This window comes from Apteryx mantelli, chromosome 9 (assembly GCF_036417845.1).
Source record: "Apteryx mantelli isolate bAptMan1 chromosome 9, bAptMan1.hap1, whole genome shotgun sequence".
In the NCBI taxonomy this organism is placed as follows: Eukaryota; Metazoa; Chordata; class Aves; order Apterygiformes; family Apterygidae; genus Apteryx; species Apteryx mantelli.
Window position 1 is genome coordinate 8,184,880 of NC_089986.1, and position 19,602 is coordinate 8,204,481.

The window sequence follows — 19,602 nt, forward strand, 5'->3', positions numbered from 1 at the left end:
TATAAGTCATTTTAAAAAGCGGAATAATAATAAAAGTACTTCTCAACACCATAGTCTATCACTGCTATACCATATTGTTACTGAATCAGATAAACTGGGATTAGTATAAATGCAAAACGCTGAAGTGATTGTGTCGTGACTTACTTCAGTCAAGCTTAGTCTTATGCTCATTCTGCTTCCCTACGTTAAAGGTGTTTTGGTTGTGTGCTTTTTCTTTTTTTTTTTTTTTTCTTCCTCCACTTTAGTTCCATGCAGGGGTCTATTTTGTGTTTCCATCCATTTGTTACACCAATTAAATTTCATGGAAATTCCTGTAAGATGAAGAATATTAGGAGTTGACTATACTATTATGATAGCACAGCTATCTCTTCATCATGGTTATGCACCAAACAATTGCAAAGCTGGGATTTCTACTTGGTCTTTGAAGGTTGTCTGACTTTTAGTGGAAGGATTTCAGTAATGCTTTATCTGATTAATTAAAGTAAGTGACAAAACTCATTCAGGTATCTTCTTGCATGGATTTGAGCATCTGGTACCCAAGATAAACAGGGTGACTAGAAGAATGTCGTCTTAATGTGACAGATATTGTTACAAGTTTGTTGGTTATAGCTCTTTGAAAGTGTCTGTACTTTCAAAACTGAAGTGTTTTACTATTTTAGCAGTTAATACAAGAGGCATTTTCTCAAACTCCAAAACCTATTGTACCTGTCATTTGGGTCAAAGTTCTTAGCCTGCAAAAAAGGCAGGAGAAAAGCAGAGGGAGTAAAGCAAGCTGAGTGATTATATAAGTATCTGTAAAACACACAAACACAGACCTGAAGCACTTATCTGTACTGGACTAGATTTTGACAAATATATATCTATTCCAAATATGTAAAACATTGGTTTCTCTTTTACTAGAACCTGATAGATTTTCTTCATATATTCACTGTTAAGTAAAGAAAAGGAAAGAATCTGCGGACTTAGATTTCGGGGGGGGAAGTTTTGTATCTTGTGAGCTTCTACTGAACTGCACTCAGTAGGATTTCCCAAATAATTCAGCATGATTTAAGACCCAAAGGATCACTTTTTCCGCGGAGTTACCTTTCCTGTTGTGTACCTTGTATCTCTGACTGGATGTGGCACGAGCTCGAGTACTCATGCCTCTGATGTTTGACTGTGAGACCAATTAGGTTGCTAGAAGTACAAACAGGTAATTACAGAGCAGACCTATTTAAGGAATGTATAAAAAGCAGAAATTAAATTAGGAGCCTAACTACTAAACATATTTAAGGAATAAAACGTAATCTCTACAGAAGTCGGGGTGATTACTTTTATATACCGTTATTTTACTTAAAAGGCCAACATCTGCATCAACTATAACCTAAATAGGAATATTGCATTGTCATGAGGTTAGGAAAATGAGGTGTTATGTAATTAACCTTAAAAATGCAAATAAAAATGCTGTAATTTTAATTGCAGGTGTAATTTTAACACTGATGATCTTCTTGAGTTTCCCTTATTATGTTTCTGAAACCCCATAAAATCCCCCTATTTCTGTATCAAGTTCTACTTTCCTAAATTGTTACTGTGCTTTGTATCAGAATCTATAGGAAAAGTCACTTTTGAAAGGAGTGTATTGAAGGCAATATGTGCTTCTGCTTCTAACAGTTTTTTCAGCATTGTCCTCCCTATACCGATAATGATACTCTAATTATTACAGAGTACTTTCTTTAAAAAAAAGAACAAAACCAAAAAACTCCAAAAACATGTTGATGACGCTTCAGTCCATTGATCGGATTGAGGTTCAGTCCCTTTAACTCACCTGGAGACTGTTACTTTCTAATTTCAGAAACTGACTCTGTCCTTGCCCAGAAAAGAGATTTAATTCACATGGCATCTATTTTGACTAATGAGAGGAGGGAACTGCCTGGCATCGGTGGGGGGAAGGCTCAGAAGTTTCAGAAATGTCAGGCAAAATGTCAGGCTGAGAAAATCAGGCCAGTGGTTTGTGTGTTCCACTCATGGAATGTTTTTCTTACAGTTCCCATCAGTTTGTTTGTTTGTTTTTTAATTACTATCCAGTGGTTTTTTATTTTTGTTTTGCTAAAGAAAACTTTTTTGATGAAATAGTAGAGGTTCCCACTGTTAAATGTTGCTTATAGATGACATTTTTTCTCCTTGTTTTTCTCATCTTTTCCAATTCCTTTGACTGTATGCTTTACACAACCACTGGATTTTTTAGTGTGACTGCTGCCAATCAGAACGATTCTCAAACCCAGACTTTGTGTAATTGAATAACTGAGCTCCAAATGTATGAATATATCTGAATGCTTGAAAACATTTGTGCATAATTGTAATATAAGGATAGAGAGTTTGAATCAGTGGAGGTGCTAGTTCTTCCATAGAGAGGATATTGCCTGATGTTGTTGCAGGTCCTGTCTTAATTTTCTAAACTGAAAAGCTACATAATTAAAGAGTACTTCTGAATATATTCACAGTTCAATCATGACAATGATGAAAGCTGTTTAGGGGTAATATTTTGATTAAATTTGGGTCATTGAATCTAGAGATTTAATTTCAAAATCCATTGCAGAAAGTGCAACTTTGTCTAGTTAATGGCAACAAGAATCTTGAGTTTCGGTTCATCTAAGAATAATTTGAATTATTTAAAATTAGAGGGCACCACATCACCACTGTCTAATTAATTTAAAAGTTTTGGTTTTTTAGGTAAGATTTTTCAATGTCAAATTTGGCTGTACCTTGCTTCATTTGCCCCATTGTCCTGGGCAGTAATTCCTTTTTCTGACCTGGTTTACAGATCCATTGAAGGCTTATTTCTTTCATGGTACAGCTAACAAAATACTTCATTCAAAGCACACCTCTTGTGGCTTTCCTCTGCTATTTTATTCGTAATTAAACTTCCAAGGTAAAAGCAAAGAACAATTTATCAAAGGCCATTTTTATTAGTATGGCACATAGTGTGTCCCCCCCCCCCCCAAAGTATATTAGTCCTAAAAATAACTACATAAATTCAATTTATTATTTAATATGATTTATATAATAATTTTAATACACTTCAGTATATCTTTGTATGTGCAATTTAAATTAAGTGTTGTTTAAAGCTAAAAATTAACAGAAATAGTGTTCAGCAGGTTTCTCTGTCCCGTCCAGGTTGGTTTACATGAAGACAGTATTCCTTTCACTTCTGTATTAAAGTAGGGATTGGTATAATAAAGTCCAAAAAACTTTAATGAGAAAATTAGGATTTGGAAAAGTTTCTTAAGTCTGAAATATTTGCAGATACTCACTGAAACACTGCATATGCAATATTACTCATAAAACAGTTCATATTGGATCTTGTAGGCTTTCAACTCTGCAGTAATACCTATGATATTCTGAAAAATTTACATTTTTCCTTCCAAGGGGAACAGCTGAGGTTTTGCTAAGGAGTTTTGTTTGCTGAAGTCAAAATTTGAAGTCGTGTACTTTGGGCCATCGAATGAAATAGCTTTTCGTGCTTTCTGCTTTGCCCTTGTGTTTTTTAAGGAACAATTACGTTCATGATTGCAAAGTCCATCAACAGACTTTATGTTGATGTTGATTATCGGTATGCTGTTAACTCGCACCTTCTAGCTCGCAGTCTCAGAAAGGTATTATAAGTGTCTGGCATAATATGAAATAATATATGAGGGTCCCAAGAGATGCATCTCCTTCATCTTGCCGTGGTCAGCTTTAGAGTTAGGAATGGACTGCCCTTACCTCATGAACAAAAAAGGTTGAAAATGTGTGTACCTGCAGGATATACGTATAACCATCTTACGGGGCTACCTTAGTACTTCTAGGTGTTCAGAATGAAATACCTCCTGTCACATGGCAAGTGGAGAAAAATAGTTGAAAACTTTTAGTTATGCAAAGTTATTATGCAGTCATTATTCAAGATAAAAATACAGACTTAGCTATAGTGTACTTTTCTGTAGTATGCAATATTATGATTTTTTTCAGTATAGTAAGTAGTTAAGAACTAATCTTATTTTCCATTAATTTGTGGATGTAATATTGTATCCCAAAATGAACTGAAAGCCAAGATACAATGCCAGAGTTCTGAATGTATTTGAAATATTCCTATTCCAATTTCAGTGCTATTAAAAAAGAAATTAGTGTATTTCCCTTTCAACTCTGTAGTGATAAACTGCAAATGGAGATTTTGTGTATTTCTTTGGTTAAGGCATAAGTGGCTACAGGGAATAAATACAGACTTCATAAATAGGTCTTTGGACACTATTCAAATGTCTTCAGAAGTCTTCTGTTGTCATTAATACTTTATCCTTAAAATACCTAAAATAGGCTCTGTCTCCTGTCTGGTCGCCTGTATTAGTTGAAGTAGATGTTAGCATGTCGGTGGCATATGCTTTTTCATATATTTGTACCAGCAGAGTATTGACTGCTCAGGGCTGTTTTTTTCCTCACCATAACCTCTGATGTTCATTACTGCTGCGCTCGAAAGAGGATGGCAAAATTGACTCCTTCAGATCTCTAAAAATTCTATCCAGAAAGCTGGATAAGAAGTATGCTAATTTTAAACACTTAAATTTTCTTAACTTCTGTTAAACATTGTATTAAGGTGAAAATACCCCTTGTAAAATGGGTGGGGCATTTACCAGAAGTCCTTCTAATTTGTCTGATGCATTAAATTCTTAAGGTTGTCCTTGTAAAATTCCATTTTTTATTTTATAATAGCTAAATACATACTGAAGAGTGAAGTCTTTTATGTTCCAAATATACGTGAGACTATCTGCCCCCTGCTTTCAAACTGTGGTTTAAAAAACTCATGTTACCCATTAACAGTATTTGCCCAAGAACATTGTATTGTCTGAAGGTGAAAATGTGACTTTCAGTTAACTAAAATAGGTATGTAGAGTAGAATTTTCAATAATCATCCATAATTCCTTCTTACAGAGTAAAAAGTGACAGAGAGGTGCTTGGAGGACTCAAATTCTGGTCATTTGAAAGTCCATGGGCGTTTTCTATGGCCTCAGGGTCAGAACTTAGAATTTTCCACCTCTGAGTTACTGCAAGGTCAAGTCAATGGAGATTAAAAAAAAAAAGTCACATCTGTGTAGCCTGTGCAATAGCACTTCAGAAAACATTTTGAAGTTGGGTGTTTGGGAATTAATTCAATTTGCTGATGCATGTCCACACATCCTTCCCTGCTGTCATTACCCCTGTATTCTTTCTGTATTATTATACAGAGTTTATTTTCCCTTTGGAGCAGATACTGTTTCCTATTTTCATAGCAGACTGGTAAGACTTAAGAAAATTCCACTGAAAGAGTGAACTCATTCTTTCTACCTTGGATCAGTTGTTTGTTCAGCATAAAATATATACATAAATACTGCTGTCACAATGTTTCTTATTTTTTAACCAAATACTCAAAGTATTTTACAGATGGTTGACTTTTGTTTCTGATATATGCATATTTCTCTGCTAATAAGGTAAAATACTTCAGACTATATTAATCTATCCATCACCTCCATAGTGTGGGGTCAATGATCTTCAAATATGGGTAGTGATGTAAAGAGTATTGAGCTGGCTAAATGCCTTTGGTCTTGTTAATAGCAAATCAGTGCTGTCTAAATTAGTTTCTGTTGCAGTAGACAAAACTTGAGTTGAATTGTGCCCTTCCTTATATGGCTTGCTTGTTTGTGTTTAAAGCTTTTTCCAGTAAGCATTTTGAAGACAGTAGCAAAAAAAAAAGATTCATTTTAGTCTGTCATTGCAGACTGGCTTTCTGCTGTTTAGTGTTCAGAAGTACAGTATCCGTGTTCATTCTTCCTAGACTTTCTGCATGACAAGTCATTAGAAAAGGCAGCCAGGTTGCTTCGTTACATCATTCAAAATTACAAAACAAGGTTTTCAGTACCCTCCACCCCCCCCCCTTTTTTTTTAAGACCAAAATCTACCCTTAGTTATTCACAACTGAGTGGCTGTTGATTTGATTGGGTTCTCTTTGTTTTTCGTTACAAGAAGAATTTAAACATTGTTTTTGAGAATTCTTACAGTCTCTGCCGGGAGGTTTGGTAGGGAAGCCAATACCATTCAGGCTGTGCATGCTTTTTTTTCATCCTGACGGATTCATCTTTTCAAACTATATAGCTGTATATAGATACATTCAACAGTATCTCTGTTCTTGATCCCTGTAAGCTGTTGGACAGATTGGAGGGATTCCAGCAGTGAACTTACAAGCAACCTGAAGTACTTTTATAACTGTCATTTTAAAAGGTTATCTTTTCATTGACTTTGAACTCCTGAGGGTGGAGGTGGCTTTTCATTTTGGTCTCCTAGAGGTTTGAGTTAGACCATGCAGGAAATAGAAGCTGCTGGCATCAGAACAAGTGGTATCTCTATATACTGGTAGAGAGCATGTGATAAGTTAATGTTTAATTTAGCCAGGCTATTAGAAAGTAAATTGGTCTGCAGTCCAACTGTTCCAACTTCAGGGTGCATTTTTAGGTTACATGCTACTCTCACTTAGATTTGGCATACTTCCTCTTTACTTTTAGTAAATTGATTTTATATGGTACATTTTTTTGTGTGGCCTATACCTTTTCACAGGAAAAATATTATTTGAAGTCACAATTTAAACTAATGTAGAAAATGTTATTTTATATTTATAATTGAAAACACAGTTCCTTTACGGTATAGGAAGGACACATTTCTTTACCTTTTATTTATATCAGTATTCGAAATGGCATTCTTACATTGTTCCATCCCATAGCAACTTCTTCATGTTCATATATCTGCCTGTAAGCTGCCTTAAGCTATTTTACACATTTTTATTAACAGTGTGAAATCATGGTGGTTTTTTTTTCCCCAGACATTGTATGCAGCTTCGAGCCTTCCTTTGGTAGGTGCTAATGAGAGTTGCTTCATCCTTTAGTCTCTGCTCCGTCTGTGATAGGAATAGGAATTAACGCAACCTCTCTTCCTCAGTAATGCGAATGGTCGTAGAACAACGGTCTGCAGCATGGAAGGAAAGTAAACTGTTCCTCTGACGGGATGGCCGAATGAGCCATCGCAGGCCTAATTTGACAGTTACTTTTTCCGTTTCTTTTGGCTCATTGCCATGTGTACTGTTCATCAGCTCCAAGTGACAAGTGTCTGTGGTAATATGGCCCTACCTGTTACCATGTTTTTCTAAAAATGGCTTCCATGCCAGTTATAAACGTTGGACCCACTAATCCTAATTTAAATGTACTTGGTGAGATTTCTGTATCTGTGTACACCAGAATATCCTCTTTAATGCATTAAAGAGGTTAATAGTAGGCCTAAAAAGCCAAGTAGATGCTCTAAGAAGTTGTGGATATGACAGTTTCCCTCTAATTCTTTTTAATGTGTTAAAAGTTGTTTGTTAGATACTGTTCTGAAAACTGTTACTTGGATTGTACCATTGTAGTGGTACAAGTTTTTTTCTGGAAATGTATCTGTCTTGCATAATTTAAAAATATATAGACATGCATCTTTGATTAAATGGACAACTTGCTCTGGTTTTGTTTGAAATTGGCTTTTTCCTCCCTTGAAAATTGTCATTAAATAATTTTTTATTGCCAGTAGCTGTCCATTTCAAATTCCTTGGAGGTGTGTTTAGAAAAAGACAAACTCAAACACTTTCAGTGAAGAGATGGTCACATTGCTACATGTATTTCGCATTTCTGATTCCAAAATTCCTTCTTCCTTGATTTTACATACTATTTTAACTGAATATGATATTCATCCATCCTTCCTGTTTTAAATTTAAGTTTATTGATAACTTAAACAGCTGCAGGATACAAGCAGCAGGTGAAGTGATTCTAATGTATAAAATCTTTAAGTGCTTCAGGACCATTAGAATGAGATATAAATTTGTGGCTGTGCTGCTAGGAGACTGAGACTTTCGGTTATTTTAAAGCAAATCTTCTGTTGTTGCCAATAGAACCAGCAAGTTTTTCCCTGCTACACTGTAGTACTTTAATCTATTGCTACTTTTATGCTTAGTGAATGTTAGTGCTGATTTGCAGAAAAAGTTACTGCCGTTTTGGTCTGAAGTACTTTCCAAATATGTATTTCGCATGATGTGTCCTAAATGGTCATATATACCATGCAGCCAGGAGTATGGCTTTCAAGTTAGGGCTGTATCGTAACTGGTAGCAGTGCTGTGCTCCCACAGGATAGATCCCCTGGCAGGGGCAGGAGCGGCTGTTGAGACTGGCCCCGTTGGGTCGCCTGGGGACATGCTGCACACCTGACCTAGCCCTGTCCCCGTTTAGCTGTGGCCCCTGTTTCTTGTCTGTAAACCATTCATTGAGCCACTCTGCCTATTTCTGGGGAATGTAGTATGGCTCTTGGCTACAACAGGAGTGGTGAGAATATTAGTATGTAATACCACTGGTGACTGGGAAAACGTTATTTCTGTTAAGGATAAAATGCTTTTGATACCAGCAGTTTTGTGTATCTTCTCTTAAGTGCATAGTGGATGCTTCAGCATATGTTCAGAGTCTCTGAACTCCAGAACTTGTTATGGTGTGAGGTTCTTCAAGAAACATTGAGTGTGAAATGGATCTGTGTAACTAAATTCCATTTTATCCTGTATATTTCAATAACATTACTTTGGAAAAAAAAGGAAAGAACACGGCAGATTAGTTGTAATATATACTAACAGAGCCCAAATGATGTAGGAAATAACACTTTACTACTGCAGATTAACACTTGATTGTTTGAAATCCTGCTTTAAGAAAAAAAAAATCTATTTAATGTGGATAATACCAGTATGCCGCTATGCACAGCACTGTAAAATAATTGACAAGTCCAGTTTTATTCAGTTAACCTGCCATTTGAAGATAATCTAAAAGTAGTTGGGTTATTTTTGGAAGTACAAAAAGTACTTACTCTATTGAACTTCTCTGGAGTTAACTGTGCTGAAAATATACATGAATGTCACTAGTTCATGTCAGAATTTTAACCTCAGTGTAGTTACCTGCATACTAAGCACCGTAAGTAGATTATTTAACTCAAGGTTTTGAAAAATAATTTAACGATTCAGTGTCATTTTCAGAAACTTATTCTGTAAGTCCTTATTTCATTAGAGGTTAAAATGCTCTTTGAAAGTGAACATTCCTCAAAAAATTTTACATTGCTCACCCAAAAATCAAAACAGCAGACTTCTAGTCATATTTCAGTGTTGACTTCAAAATCTGAATATGAATATTTGTTCAGCCGATCGTAAGCTGCTGTAAACTGACCACAATAAAAATATGGTAGTTTATAAGAGTAGATGATCTGTTCCTGTGACTGTGAACGCACATTCAGATTGTACAGTTGTAAAACAATGTTATAGGCTATTACCTGGAAAAAAAAGATTAACTTAATGGATAACAAAATGTTAACATTTTGGGTCAGTTTTGTTTTGCTCAGTAATAGTTATTTTTTAAATTTATGTGCCATTGAGTCCTATTAAAGTAAATAGGAACTGTGGTTTAGTGAGAAACTTTGAGTTTGAACTCCAAGGATTTGATATTCTCCCCTTATGAAAGGAAGGGAGAGGGGAAGAAGTCCTACCATGAGGTAGTTTAGGAATGCTTTCCTTAAATGACGTGTAAGAAGCCATAGATATTGCACGGAGGTTACATAATATGAATGGCCTTTCTTAACCCCCCCCCCCCCACACACACACACGCAAAAAACCCACAGAACAAAAACACCACAGAATTTATTCTTGCATAGAAAACATTGCTAAGGGACAAATTAATATTCCACAATTTAAGGAAGGTCTTGGTGATTTGTTTTTTAAGTGAAATGAGTTGGAAATCTGTACCACTTTTAAAATCTTGACTTCCGTTCCTGTAGATATCTACTGTTGTAAAAGCTTTGACAACAATTTCCACACTTTTTTATTTGAATAAATTGCTTTTAACAGATCCCTTAAATTAGACTTTGAACTGGAAAAGGCATAAATATGTAGAAAAGTCTCCATTGTCAGTATGTTTTATATTAGTCAGTCTGTCATATAAATAAGCTTGACTCACCTCTGGTTTTTACTTCAGAACTCATTCATATGAATGTAGACTATGATAATCCATTTATGTCAATCAAGGTTCTTGCTGCAGATCCAAAGAATACAAAAGAACTCTCCTCTTTCCCCAGTGCATTTATAATCCTTATTCACTAAGTGTGACAGCTTACCTAGCATACCCAATTTTTTACGTGGGTATGCTAAGAATGGTTACAGCCACCTTGCAGGAGTTGTTTTACAAAGGAATACAGGTGAGCTGCATACTAATCCTTAGTATTAAATTTTAAGTTGTAGTGAAGTCTGAGCTGCGTAGTTCCTGAGTATTGATGCAAAAATTGTCAGAAGTGATTTGGGATTCTGTTTCCACTTACGTAGCCTGGTAATATGTGGAAGGAACAGAACACATGTGAGCTGCGTTAAGTGCCAGGTTCCAGCTTTGCCTTCTGCTGACACTGATCCATAAATACTTTGTTGACTTTCTTTTAAAAGTACTATTTACTTACAGTAGTCATTAATTGTATTGTCCAGCCTTATTTGGTTATTCTTCAGGCAGATAACTTCTACCTGAAGAGTAACTGGATTACTAAAGAGTAACTGTGTGGCTGTGCTTTTTTTAATGTGTGTGTTCTTTTTTCTTATTATTATTCACTTCATTTCATTTTCATGAACAAGATGAAGAGGCTGTAGAATTTGTGAGAACTTGCTTCTTTTGCCAGGTAGATTCTAGTTATCAGATACCACAAATGCCCACACTGTGATTTGAGGTTAAGATTTGATGTTAATATGAATGTTTCTGACTGCTAGTGGAGGGACGTTTTTGTCTAGTATATGTGAATGTGCTTCTTGACCGCTTTCAAAGGAATAGTCTTTGGCCAGTCGGGCTTCCCCTGCGATTTAAATTACATTATCATCAGCCTTTCTCTCTGTTCTCTGTTGGTCACACTGTTGCTGTGTAGCTAAATGCATATGGCATAGTTCAACAGCCATTGAATTCCCTGTGTGCCTTTTCAGTGATCTGGTTACCTTAAGAGGCAGAATGTGCTGTTGCACTTTTCAGCCTACTGGTGTTGGATTGATAGGTGATAGGTACCAGAAATCCTGTCTTGTACTAGATGTCTGTGCAGCATTCAAAATTACAAAAGATTTTAGGAGCGCTCATGATGAAATGTAATTTACTGTATGTAAATGCCTATATATACAGAAATTTTATATATAAAATTTTGACATTTTGTTCTGTTTCTCATCTAAGGAAGTCAAAGTTAATAATAATGGTACATAATAAGTAATGAACAAAAAATATTATTATACCCATTTTTCATAGTATCTGCAAAAACATCAGAGGATGAAGTCTGATTCTGCATGAAAGTACTCACTGAGGCTTGTCACTGATTTCGCTGGTGCTGAATTAAGTACCTACAGAAAAATATTTAGTTGTACGAGCAGATTAAGCCTTTATCTGGATTTTAGCTGTACATTCCTAATAGGCACACGCCTTATAGTTACTAATAGTACCGCTTACGTGAAATGAACCTGAGCAGAGCAGTGAATAGGTGTGTGTTGTTTTTTATTGAATTGGGATTTTGCAGGGTTGCTTTGCTGAATTCAATCTCTTACATATTTTCAGAAAAATTGAAAAGTTTGCAGTTATATTTTTGCTTTTATCACTTTAACTTTGTGTTACTTCAGCTACTGTCTTAATTATGGGTAGTTCAAGTAAGTGATTGGTATTCCAAAGTCAGTTGGCACATCTTTGTTCTTATCACACTATTGGTAACTGACAGACACTTTATTGCAATCATATTGCTTTAGATTTTGACTAAACTTATGATTTGTAGACTGAATTATGAATAATTAGCAAGTTGAGATAACTGGCGCCATTTTATCAACATACAATTTGAAAAGAAACCTCTCAGAACTTTTTTTCATGTCAGATACTTGCCCCAGAACAAATGCTTTTACTTTTCACAAAGCCAATGTGTGGCTTAACTCTTCAGCATAATATTGTATATTAAATTTAAAAGGAAGGATGGAAACAAACCCCCCAATAAGCACCCAGCACAAGAAACAACAAACCAAAATTCCAAACTTTCCGCAGTTGTAAAGAATGGTGGAAGCAGTTTGAAGAAGATTAATGTCACAATGAATAATCCATACTGCAGTTGTAGCTTAATTTTCTCTTGCCATTTCAAGATACATGAATACTGTTTAACAGAGAAATATTTCTTCAAAATTTTAGGGCAGAGCAATCCAATTGTGATTGCAAAGATGTATTTTGCACATTATCCAAGCCAAATAATTGTGCCATCAAGCTCATAACTAATTGTAGCATATGCTTTGGAAACGCATTTGGTTTTGATTTAAATGATAGTGGTTCTGAGTAAGTTTTTCTAGTATTTTTCATTTTAAACAAATAATTTTTAATTGCAACTGTGTTCTGCATAGAAAAGCTGCATCTGCCAACCTCAGTCAAACCTCTGAAATAGCTTTTGCTATGCCCTCTACATTATATATAGCCAAGAAACACCACAAATGAAAGTGCAGAATCCTTGGTGTAGAATTTCATTGAATGACATTAAAGCTAAATAGGCAGTTATGGTTATAAAAGCTGCTTTGAAGAAGCACTTTGAGTTTCAAAGATTGGTCTGAATTATTTCAGTCTCTTGATTATTCAGTGAAATATTTACCTTGCTGAGCTGAAGAACTTTTCAACTCTAAGCTGTCAGCCTGAGGTAGTTTCAGGTAGATTCAGGTAGTTTGGTATTGTTGAAAGCATCAAGTTATCTGACCATAATGAAATGAGTTTCTCCTACAGAGAAAATAAAGGTTTGCGGCAGCTCATGCAAAAGATGCCATATGTATTTCTTTGTGTTCAGTGTTGAGCGATGGGTTAAGGAGGATTCAGTAGAGGCAGGATTCAGATCAGTCATGTCCCTCAGGAGCTGTGCTGAGTATAAGGTTGAATGAGAGTGTGCAACTCAGGCACAGTTTCGTTTCCTTTTGTGAAACACTTGCGAAGTCCACAGAGAACTTCAGTATGAAGGACTCGAACCTATCTAAAGCAAAACTAGTAGCCAATTTGGAAAGGAAACCAAAAACACTAATTTGGGGAGGGAAAAAAAGGTTTTGCTTTAGTAAAAATTAAAACATTTCATTACAGTATGTTTAAAATGACATACCAGCTACTGGATTCCAGCTGAGTTTTGGAAACACTAGGAGCTATGATCCCCAAGTCTGAGATTTACTGAACTGTGAATGACTCCGCCTGTGTTAGGGCAGTCGTCCTAGTTTCCTACACTTTCCGTAGTTCTGAGGCAATCATGTAAGCTGTCATTGAGCTTGAGATACTGGAAGGCTGGTTTTATCAGCACTTGTCGGATGAGTGGCCAAGGGGCTGGACCTGTGGCAAAATGTATCACTGGAATCTTGCCTACGTTCCAGTGGACATTCATCACACCTGACTTTTCTCTGTAAATATTGGCATCATTAAGAAAAAAACAACAGTATATTGAGGTTGACAAACAAACCTTGAAATAATTGCTTACATACTATAGGAGACAGAAAACTATTGAATAGATTTTAAATGAAATATAATTAGACCAGTTAATCTAAGGCAATACCTTATTCTGCTCAATAACCTGTGATGGGAAAATAATTATTTAAACAATCAAGTTTGAATGCATAACTCAGAATCTAGTTTTATGATTAAGTTGTATAGGTTCAGAGATGCATAGAGTTTCATTAATACAGTTCCTGTACTATTTAATTATATGTAGAAGAGAATTCTGTAAAGGAACAGAGTTGTTAGCCTCTAGCAAGTTCATAATAATATTTTAAATAATTGAGATAATTGATAATTTCAGGTTTTCTTTTTCTGTGTTTCCTCTTAGATGACGGTTAACACTTCTCAAGAGTCAGTGCCACTGTTTCAAATTTCTCATTCATAATTGAGATATGATTATGACTGTCAAGAAAGTAAAGGAACATCTTTCAAATTGCCTCCTTGTGCTTAGTTCTCTGCTGAATTTTAGCTTAGTTTTAGAGATAAGCAGGGCCTCAAATTGTTTCGCAAGATTAAAGCAAAACTGAATGAACTTTAGTTTTAATTAAAGTGTGGTTATAATAAAATTAGTTCATGTTTGCGCAGTTAGTGGATGCTGTGAAACAAGTAAAAATTTACCATCTTCTCCACATAATTATATTGATGGCAGGATAAAGGCCACATGAAGTAAAAGTAGAATAATAAAGATCAGATCTGTCTACAGAATAAAGTAGTATTTTTGTCCTCTACTCTGTTACTACTTAAATATTAGAATTGTTTGTTGCAGCTTAGCTGCGGGTAGTAAAATGGGGTTATGAATTAGTAAACTAAAACCTTGTTAAGGAATACTGGAATTTTGGCTCTATTCATTTATAAAGTGTTCATTTAGTTCCGTCTGACTGACTTAAGTGCTCTCATTACAGCATAACATTTTTGAGAATGAAATGTTAGCAGTGAGTGAATGGGAAAATACTATTTCCTCTCTGGGTGGCTATAAATTTTTTTTTTAGCAAAAAACAAGATATTTGAGGACAAACTCCAACTTTCTTACAGCACTGATGGCAAGAAATAGTTTATTATAAAACTGCAAATACTGTTTTGCACATTTGTATAAAATACAGTGCCTGTAACAATGCAAAAATGATGTTACATATTGTGCTGGCAGTCACGTAATACATCAAGTGTCACTTCAGTGGAACAGTGTCAGTGAAATTTATAAATGTGACATCTGTTTATTTTTACCAGTATTGAGAAAGAAATGAAATAGCAAGGAAGTGATGATTACTTGTGACACATTCCTCTGTAAAAACTAAAAACTGCTTAAACCATGTTGTTATAACATGCCATGTTTTCTTTTTATTTGTATTCTGTGGTTTCTTTCATTGAACTGTATTTCTGTATATTTGTGCTTTTGTCTATCAACACGATGGAGTCAAGAGCATCTATTATCTTCTGTAAAGTTCTGGTGATAGTTTACTGGCTTCATGCAACTGTAGCCTCAGGCAAAAAATTCACGGAACTGAATTATGACAGTAAACTAATAGAATAGAAACTACATTAAAGGTTAAATTTTCAAACACATTTAGAAGTAAATTCAGTGCTGAATAGAATTTACATTAGTGGTTAACTGATGTAAGTGCTGTCGGTTTCCCATTGAAAAAAATTCTATGTGGGGCTGTGGCACAAGTTAACACTCATGAAGAGACAACACAAAGTCTTTACCTCTCACGAATGTTTTCTCTGTTTCATTTTGAGTCACTTGCTGTGTGTTTAACTCCATTCTGTGTAAAATGGAGATAGATGTTGCCTCTGCTTCTGTGAGACAGTAGCAAGGTGAAAATGTTAATGAACAGAAACTACTCAGTTTTAATGGTGGGGGGGTTGAATAGGTACATGAGATAAACAGGTTTAAGATTTCAGGTTGTGTATAAGGCTAGTAAGAAACTATCCTCCTAAATTCCCCAATTTTCTTAGGCTATGTCAGTAACATGAATGTTTTCTGGAACATTTCTGAGGGCTTTGTAACATCCTGTAAATTAATTAGATTGCACAGTTGGAGAGAATTGTCTTGGAAAGTAATTTTTTTCATGTATGTGCATATTGTTGTTTTTTCTTAATGATGCCAATATAGATCGTATCCTAGAGAAAAAAACACATAGACGAGGGAACACAAAGCCCAAGTGACTACATATTTTCTCTTGAAATTTCTTAGTTTTGATACAGATACTTTATTAAAGACCTGTATGAGTTGTCCGATAGAGTACAGCACAAGAGATCACCAAGTTGGTGCTGACCTGAACTGGTGTATCCATGAGTAACTGCATAGAAATGTGCTACCTTAGGTCTAGAAATACATTGCTGCGTTAGTATGACATTGCATCTGAGCTAGTTAGCTCTATAAGTAAGACTGTGCTCCCCAGAGACATGACTATGCTGTTTCTAGTTCTGGAGCAGTTTGTCAGTGGCAACTTGAGCTTTTTCATTCCACGTGACATGAGGCTGTGTCTGTGCTGGCGTTCATGCATTTGTAGGCCATAATAAAACCTATTTAGGTAGATGTACCATCACACTCAGTTACTGAACCAGAAGCCTGTACTACATGATTTTATCATAAGATTCAGACATATGAAAGACTTTTGAGTCCCAAGTGTTTTCAGAACTCATGTATATTTGTAAGTCTAACTTCAGCCATTTCAAGAGTCTCCTTGGTAGATGCTGAAACCTGTGGATGCTCAACATCTTCAGTTACATTTGAAAACCTGAGATCATGTCTTTAGAGACAGGGAGAGTCATTGGAGGTATCGTAGAAGAATAAACTTTAACAGTCATTAGAAGGGAGAGGGGTATTACTACCAAGCCACATTTATGAAGTTTTCTAGAGACCACTTTTGCAATCACAAGTTTTATCTGTAATATAGCTTAAAAACTGAAATAAAGAATGTTATGCTTGTACTGGCCTGCAGCATGAAGAGATTTGGTATAGTGGTTTTATACTGTTCGATTAAAATTTCCTCTATGGACCTCCTGCATGTCTTTTAATGAAGAGGACAGTCTGGTCCACTGTGGTTACAGCTTGTGAAAACAATTTGCTTGGTCCAAGCTATTTGTTAGTTCTTGCAAGGAATTAGTGGGGAAATATGAGTATCTTCCATAGTGTGGTTTTGTATTCTTTTCCAGTATGAGTCTCTTTGTAACAAAAAGAAGCGAGTTCTTTAAAAATATTTTGTGTTCAATGGTTTGGTTAAGGTGGGACTGCTATGAAAAGAGAAAGATTTGAGTAGGAACAGCAGTCAGTCTGCATATGTTCTGTGTGCTTCCAGGTATCATTTAAAATTCATTAAACTTCGGTGTAACAGTCAGAAGGGAACTAGATTTGTATTGATTTCTTCTCCTCCTCTGCTCTTTTGGGATTCTTCTAACCTGTGTTCTTTGATGTAAAAATAGAAAAAAAGAAAAGCAGATTTCCTGATTTGCCTTTGACCTGAGGTAGCTCTGCACCTTTAACGCTATAAAAGGAGCAAAGGATGGTTCAGTGCTACAGCGTCCTTCTAACAGTGCCATAAGAAGTGAGCTGGGAATAGCCTGTTCTCTGAGTGCTGTAAAGAGTCTTGTCTTTTTGTTCCTTTTAAAAGGAGAAGGGTAAAATTAATACTGAAAATCATTAAGGAACATGTGTAAGTGCAGTATAAACAGCACTTCAAGCCTTGCGAAGAGAATAGGAAAAATGAATGGAACTTCTCTGTTTTGCCTTCTGAAATGTAGTGTTTCAGCAGAATGTTCACATGTATAGGCAGAAAAACTTAACACATGATGATAGCTGAATTAAAAAGAGCTTTGAAATCATTTGAGGAAAAGATAATAGGGGTTTTGTTGTTACAATATTTAATCAGCTGAATAAATATATCTGCTAAGTTTTATCTCATTATCTAGTATCAGTATCTGCTTTTGGGGGTGGGGGAACATGTGGCCCAGTTTAATGTGGCCAGCCTGCTCTATGACTCCTGTGGCCATATAGATTGGTTAGAAGGGAAAGGTAAAAGGATAATACAGTTAGGCATTCAGGTCCAGAGAGGAAAATGGGCCACTAAAAATGCTTTAGGAAAATGTAGTTACACTGACGCCTTTCAAGCTCAAAGCAACTCAGAATGATAATTTTTGGGGTTCACCAACTAAACTGTTTGATTTTGCATCAGAGCAGATAAGTATGATAAATTATACAATGAAGAATTGAAAAGATTTTTAAACTGAAATGATTTTTTAGAAATTATTTAGAAGATTACTGATTTTAATGATGTTTAAAAAATTTTGAAAAATACTGCTTGCTAATTCTAAAACCTTTAAATGGAGAAGGGAAAATGTGTAATGACAGTTACGTGTATATTATTGAGATGATTCTTGTTGAGGTTGGAGGGGCCATTATCTAAATACAATCTGAGGCTTTACCTAGCAATTTGGTAAGAGATGTTGTCTGTATTTCTTCAAATATTTTTATATTTTTGTTCTGTAAAGTTCTGTATTGCTTTTCACTGTCACTTTTTGTTGCTTTAACATTATATTTTCTTTTCATCATTCTTAGTTGATGTTTGTCAGTGTTTGGTCTTTTCAGATTGTTCACTTTTTATGGACCTGAGATCACAAAACTCTACTAACAGGCTACTGCCGGTGGATGTACTAGTTCTTATGTGAATGAATTTGTTAATTTGCTACTCACTGAAATGGAGGTTAAAATATATATATATATATAGCAGAAGGTAATTTTTAAAAAAACAAGGTAGTGACTGCGTGGTAACCTTGTGAAAAGAAATTCATTAAAAAATAGAAAAAATTGGAACTCTTTTCTGCAGGGCAAAGCTACAAGGTAGGTAATTCACAGCTGTGGAAAAATAAGCTGTAACTGAAAGTGAGAAGGTTTTATACTTGTGAAGGCTACTTTGAGTTGGATAGGAAATATATTCTACAGACGAATGTAGCATTTGTCAATAAAGAGTTCCTGTGATTCAGAGAAGACAAACATCACCGAATTATCTCTGGCTTTTGAAATAAATTTCAAAATATGGCTTGGATGATCGAAAGTGACCCTTTCAATTTCAATTAGATTTAAGTCAATTTAAATTGGTTATACTATTCTTATTTTCTGTATAATATTAAAAGTTCTCTTGGGCACTAAATAATCTCCCTTCATTATATTTTTGGAATTGCTCTTTTTAATCGTAATCATTCAACATTTACTTTAAGGAATAAGCCCAAGTATCGTTTTTCAAAAATATGATGAGGAATCTATCACCTTACAATTTAAAACATGAATCTTAAATACAGTATTCTTAAATGATGTTGCTTCTCTACCCTTCTTGGAGAAGCAATTAATGTTTTTAGGAATTGCCTTGTTTTATTGCTTTGTTTTAAATTTCCTTTGTCTCCTATTTTCCTGGTTGACCAAAAAAGCAAATTGCCCTTGAGAATGTCAGGGTTTTAGTAAAGCATTAGCTAACTTTGCAACCATGTCATTTCAGCAGAGAATTATTTTGGATGCTCATCTCAAGTTATGCAAGTTTAGCATCCTCAGTGAGGATGCAAAGTTTCTTACAAGAGGTGGTTCAGGAATCACTCAGAGCCAAGGAGTCTGATGTCTTCATTCGGTTTTAGATGAATGATTATATATAATGTGATCCTGTGCACAAAATATAATCCAGTTCCTGTAGGTGTTTGTGCAACAGCCTTCTACAACTGAATACAGCAGTCACAGTAGTCAGCATCAACATAATAAAACATTCAATTACATAAGCAACTTATTAACTAAATTAAATATAGTGTTTAAATCTCTGAGGAGCACTGCAAATGGCTTATAGCTTGTTTGTCCCTTTTCTGTTACTCAAGAAATGAATCAGTACATGTTACAAGGATCTCCATGGATTCAGAGTTTCAGGGTTTTCAGAGCATAGCTCTTCCATGATTTGTAGTATGAAAGGGATTAAATAAAGATCTCAAGAACACCTGTATCTTCATTCTGGAAAATAGTCATTGGCGATTGACTTGCTAG

General features: G+C 35.3%; 1 protein-coding gene across 1 annotated transcript in view; it reads left to right on the forward strand.

Moving 5' to 3' along the window:
* NAALADL2 (N-acetylated alpha-linked acidic dipeptidase like 2) overlaps window positions 1-19,602 on the forward strand; it is a 401,471-nt gene that overhangs the window by 219,609 nt on the left and 162,260 nt on the right. The gene's annotated exons all lie outside the window — the stretch shown is intronic.